We start from the raw sequence: 6,420 nt of genomic DNA, 5'->3' as shown, positions 1-6,420 counted from the left end.
CTAACAGTATAGAACTGAGGCGAAATTGAAACATTGCTAACAGAGCTTTTTATTTCTTAGTTTATTGCCAACAAATGGCATGGTAACAAATCTGACATGTTACATGTAGGTTTGATAGAACTTTGTACCCATGATCAAGAAAGTTTCTGTGGCTATAAGTTAACTGCTTGTCTGTGGCCTGTTGTAAGTCTTTTTTACCTCCGGGGGAGGAGACATCCTTCCGCGGAAGGGTTTTGTGATTTAGATTTTCATGTTCGCAGCTGTTTCTCGCATTTGGGTGGACGGATTCTTTTGAGACTCGGTATATGTTTTGCCCTTGGGCTGCAGATGATGCAAGTTCTTTTGTTTTTATTGTATATGTGTTTTCGGGCATGAAAATGGTGCCTTTTGGTGCCCCCAAAACACCCCTTTGAGCGAGAAAGCAGTCACGACCGTTGACCTTTGGCGTGTTTAAGCTATTCTCGGTCTGGTCCACGTATATGACCCCTCACACAGAGGGGTGTCCGGTCTTGATAAATTCTTTGTTTAAAACCCTATATAAAAATATACAATAAAATCCCAGAGGTATAAAATCTCAGATTTTACTTTGATCTCAGATTTTTCTTGTTTTTAAACTATTTATGTTTCATATGTTTTTTTTTTCTAGTTAGGATCAAGAGAGTTCTTTTTTGGCAATACTCAGTAACTGCTTGTACATGTATGGATCCCGTTACTTGGATTTTTTCTTAGTCTACTTATGTTTCATAGTTCTGTTTCTTATACATGTATTCAGTTAAGTATTTTTCAAACTACTAGTATAACTGTTTTTATTATTAGCTGTATTTGTGGTTATATATATTATTATAAGCTAAGTGTAGTTAGTGAAGAATGGTTGTGACAGTTGAAGTATTGGATAGAGTTAAATCCAGGTTGTTAATGTTATCTTTTATAACAATATACATGTATAGCTGTTATTTTGAAATTCTACAAGTGACTAGGTTCTTCTTCTTGTTTGGGTACTGCACAACACCCCTAGATTGGGGTAAAGCGTGCAGGGGAGCTGTGCGATGCGCTATTGCTGCGTCCTCAGGTGTTGTAGTACTGCAGCGTTGAACGTCGTGGGTTCCGCAGTATCTGTTATTTCTTGAGGCAAATTGTTCCAGTCTCTGACAGTTTGTGGAAAATATGAATATTTGTAACAGTCTGTATGAAATGATAGTGGCTTGTAAGAGTAAATTGGAGTTGAAGTGTCGCGATTGGCGCGGGATAGGCGTCAACAGGTAGCATATTTCATGACTGTTTATGTTGGAAATAAAGCTGTTTGATGTCATTTTTCTTGTGTAATGAAGTAACTTAATATTCATTGTGAACAGCCCTAGAACATTACACTAACAGCAGTACAGCCTCTACCAGGCTTCCGGAGGCGGCTAGAAAGAGTAGAAATTGGCCAGATAGAGAGATAGCATGCTGGGGGAGTTGGTCCGCCAGAGAGTAGCCTTTACCAGGCTTCGGGAGGTGGCTGCAAAGAGTAGAAATCAGCCAAATAGAGAGATAGCATGCCAAGGGAGCTTGGTCGGCTGGATGGAACAGTTTAACGGTCCCGTGGCATGTTATCTCTCTATTTGACCGATTTCTACTCTTTCCAGCTGCCTCCCGAAGCCTGGTAGAGGCTAGTTAGAGAGTACAGTGCGGTTCTACCTTTTATTTCCAGCCGCCTCCCGAAGCCTGGTAGAGGCTAGTTAGAGAGTACAGTGCGGTTCTACCTGTTATTTCCAGCCGCCTCCCGAAGCCTGCTTTTAGAGGCAACACTAAGGAGTAATAAAGGATAGAACAGGCATTCGGAACTTCAACAATTACACTGTTTCTATTCAAAGACATTTTTGATACCTGGAATAATTATAATAATTACGTTGAAACTAAAGGCCTCTCAAAACCTTGAAATATTTATTAAGTAAAAAAAAAACGTTCCACAAAGTTAAAAAAAATATTCTTGTTACAGACTTTGCAATCACTTGAATACCATTATGCGTTGTATTTACTATTCATTCATTTTGCAATATGGTGGCTGCATAAACAAGTTTTCAAAGAAATGATAATCAATTAGCATTTTTTTACATTGTAAAATCAGCTCAGTGAGTTGGCGAACAGCTATTGGACCACGGGATGTCCTTGAATGGTTACAGGCAGTGCTTATGCCACACCAATTTAATTTCTTGGTTAACAGATTTTTCTAGAAAATAATGGAGCGGGCGGGCGAGCGAAAAAAAAACAGGCCTAGGCATCCTATTATGGCCCAAAATGGTCCTATAGGAGCCATGAAGTCAACACAATTGGCACAAGGCTGGTCCAAAATTTAAACAATGAATTTTGAACTTTTAATGATACCACTGCATTGAAAGATGGAATAAATGTAACAACTAGGAAGAAAAGGACTGTTTTCAACTGTTCAGGGCAAAATATGAGCATTTTGCAGTTGATTATGGATTTCTATTTTTATTTGCAAATCAGAAAAAAATGAAGCGGGCGAATCCGTTAACCAAGAAATTAGATTGGTGTGGCCTTATGATGAATATTAAAAGTTACGTCACACCGTCAGCGGTTCTTAATCTACTCATTAGTCTACCACACCTCACCCAGAGCTGACTGGACATATTTGTCCTGAGTGTAGAATTTGTCAGTAACTCTCAGGGACTGAGCCTTGTCCTGTTCAGTTAAAGCCAGCTGGTCACTGACAGTAAAGGTGTTCTTAAGGAATTGTGAATTGTCAAATCAGAAATACTTCACAACCATCTTTCCCAAATACCTTTAATTCCCGAATAAAGTACGCATCCCGATTAAAGTGCGCAAACCCTATTAATGTACGCAGCCGTTCCCTAGTCTCTACCAGACTAAATACGATGGCTATATATAGGGGAATAATTGCCAGGGAGGTCTGGCCGCCTTGTAGGTTTCCTTCGGAAGGAAAAAAACTACCTCCCCTCGGCCAGACTCCCTTAACCAATTCTATTCTCTTTTTTTTTTGCCAAATTCTACGATCCGTATTCCCTTAGAAAGGCCTGGTGGGGGCTAGTATGCTATAGTACGCTCAAGCTGATTGGCCCTTTCCCCCAAAAAGCTATCAACGCCCAGACAGCTTGATTTCATTACTTAAATCACCGGGAACAAGTGGCTCTGTCGAACACAACATCGACACGCTTCACTGGCAGTCCTTCACCTTCGCTAAGAGCAAGATAAATGAGTAAATGTAAGAGTATATCCTCTACCTCTGAAACAGTATATCCTAAACCGCTAGGTGGCTCTTTCACCAGGTGGAAACCTGAAACTCCCAACACCCGCGTCCTGCCATAGAGATGCTGTGACCCTTGGTTATGGCAACAGATTAAGGTATGCCCAACCAAAATAAAGGCTGGTGGCACAGGCTCCTAGAACATTCGGTCCTTTATTTGCCTGTTGATAAATAAAACAGGCGATGAAACTAGTACAGTGCAGTTTACTTTGAATGTGTCAGTTGAAAAAGGTGAAATTTAGTGGCTGATACTAGTTGCTAATACTGTAGATTTTTAATGTTCGCAATGGCCTTTTTTCTAGTGACCTCTCCTCTGTGAAAGTATTTCCAATGTATTATTACTTTACTACAGAATTGTTTCAACTGCAAACTTTAAATGCAGCAAAATGCACCTTTCCCCTTCTATCACAAAATTTAGTGTAACAAAAAAACATGAATTTTGTAATATGAAAATAAATAAACAAAAATCATGTTGTATCTGCTTGTTACATCTCTGTATAATATTTAGGGGTGCCCAAAATTGTCTGTTGTCTGACATTAATCGCTCTTTCTAGAATCAACTTCATTTTAAATTTGTATGAGTGTGTGAGTGAGTGAGTGTGTATAAAAGATCTATTAGGCCACACCAATTTAATTTCTTGGTTAACGGATTCGCCGCTTCATTTTTTTCTGATTTGCAAATAAAAATAGAAATTCAGAATCAACTGCAGAATGCTCATATTTTGCCCTGAACAGTTGGAAACAGTCCTTTTCATACTTCTTGTTAAAGTCATTCCATGCAATGGTATCATTAAAAGTTCAAAATCCATTGTCAAAATTTTGAACCAGCGTGGTGTGTTGACTTCATGGCTCCTATCGTACCATTTTGGGCCATAATAGGATGCCTAGGCCTGTTTTTATTTTTATTTTTTTTTTCGCCCGCCCGCTCCATTATTTTTGTAGAAAAATCCGTTAACCAAGAAATTAAATTGGTGTGGCCTAATTAAGAATTGTGATTTTAAGTATATGTAAAGGAGTATGTAATTCATTCGGCGGACTGTGAAATGCTTCTTGTCGTTTTACTACTACAAACTAGAGTTCCACGATCTCATACCTTCGCCAAATGATGTTAGCTTTTATGATTAAGAAATTATATATTAATCCCCTAATTATGCAAATAGGATCCTCAATTGCATGAATTATATCTGTTGATCATATTCTCCACCAAAAGACAGTCTTATCTTAACAAAGAATGCCATGATGAAATTTTCTCATAAATTATGCAAATGAGGTCCTTATTTGAATAAGTTATGTTTAATTATGTTCACCTTAACTTAACTTTCAAACACCCCAAGTATAAAATTCCAGGCAGTTACCACTATGCAATTATAATATTTTCTCATTAATTATGCAAATTAAGTCTTCATTTGCATAATCGATATCTGCCTGTATCATTCTTAATAACATATGTCACAAGCTTGAACTTCCTATTATGGAATGCAGCTGATAAATAGAATTTCCTAATTAATTATGCAAATTACATCCATATTTGCATAATTGTAATATCATTATGTCAAGCATCACTCAAGCTACCTACATACCAAAAATCACGATGATCCATCAATCGGTTCTTGAGTTATCCCCCTTTAAACATTTGTCCATTGAACCCCCCTGCAGTTCTAGAGCAAGCAACTAGGAGGCTCAAACTCATGTCACTTCATCCCCAGCACAAGAGCTATCTACCATCTAAATTTCGTCACCCTAGCATGTCTAGATAACGAGATATCAAAACCGGAAGTTCAGCTGCAGTACCATAACAAGCCGCCAGGTGGCCCAAAATCTAATCATTTTGAGGTCTCATCAAGACCTACCCACCTACCAAGTATCAAGACAATCCATCATTATCAAGACCTTCTCAAGTTATCGTGTTGACAGACAGACACACACACACACACACACACACACATACACGAACGCCCCTGAAAACATAACCTTCTTGGCGAAGGTAAAAACATGTATCATTAGGCGGAGGCCATTAGATACGAAAGCACAGACATGCTTACAAGTTTTTGGCAACTTCGTAAAATCTAAGCCATTTGAAATACTGTATCTTAAAGCTTACAGGCAGTGGAAAAGTCTTGCCTTTTTTTTCTGTACCTAGGTGCCCTATTGTGATGTTTGTGGCTACAGATGTGAATAATCGTTCACTACAAGTGAACATCAAACTTAAACGTTATTTGACGTCAACACGCTGAGAGGTGGAAACATGCGAACCTTGAAGAAAGGAGAAGTCAATTCTACTCGTTTTGCACCGTTTGAAATGAGAAATGTTGGAAAACTTTACAGTAGTACCAGTGCTTGCAGATCAACAAGTATCCGGCATATGAACATTTAACCTGTCAGTCTACGGTCTTGTCAACATTCTGTAGCGTGCTCGATGTTTCATGTAATATACAGCACAACATTCCGCACGTACAGAGGCGTGCATTCTTAATAGGTACTGACACGACATCAAAGATATAGCACGACATTTGACATATAAGCAATATTGCAGCCAATTTATTCCAAATCCAAAGTAGCAGATGAAGCCTACTTCACAGCACGCCACTTAAGCGTACGTACGTGTGATTGAAGCAAAACATGTATTTCGTTTCAAAGACTCGTTTCAAAGACATATACATAAATACAAGACATTAGGTGGAGGCCATTAGACGTGCTTACAAGCCTTTAATTGAGTAACTTCATAAAAAGCTAAGCCCTTTGAAACACTGTATTTCAAAGCTCACAGGCAATGGAAAAGTCCTACCTTTTTGCTGCAATTACCTAAGTGTCTGCTATGATGTTAGGGATCTACAGATGTGAAGAATCGTTCACACCAAGTGAACATCAAACTTAAATGTTCCTTGACGTCAACTCGGTAAGGGATGGAAACATCCGAACCGTGAAAAAAGGAGAAGTCGGTTCTACTCATCGTCTCAGCTAGTAATTGTGCAACTGTCGCTAGCCTGTTTGACATGTTCGCACTTCAGAAGGCTAAGAGTTCGTGGAAGGTGTTAAACGACATGTGTTTCTAACGAGGAGCATGGAGGAATTGGAGGTACTGAAGGACTGAACTCTCGCCCTCTTTGCGTTTTAAGGTGTTTTTCCTTCACTGTCAGAATCTGAATCAGAGTTAA

The sequence above is a fragment of the Branchiostoma belcheri genome, unplaced genomic scaffold (assembly GCF_001625305.1).
Source record: "Branchiostoma belcheri isolate BF01 breed outbred unplaced genomic scaffold, Haploidv18h27 scaffold108, whole genome shotgun sequence".
NCBI classification, from domain to species: domain Eukaryota; kingdom Metazoa; phylum Chordata; class Leptocardii; order Amphioxiformes; family Branchiostomatidae; genus Branchiostoma; species Branchiostoma belcheri.
This window is presented reverse-complemented; position numbering follows the sequence as displayed.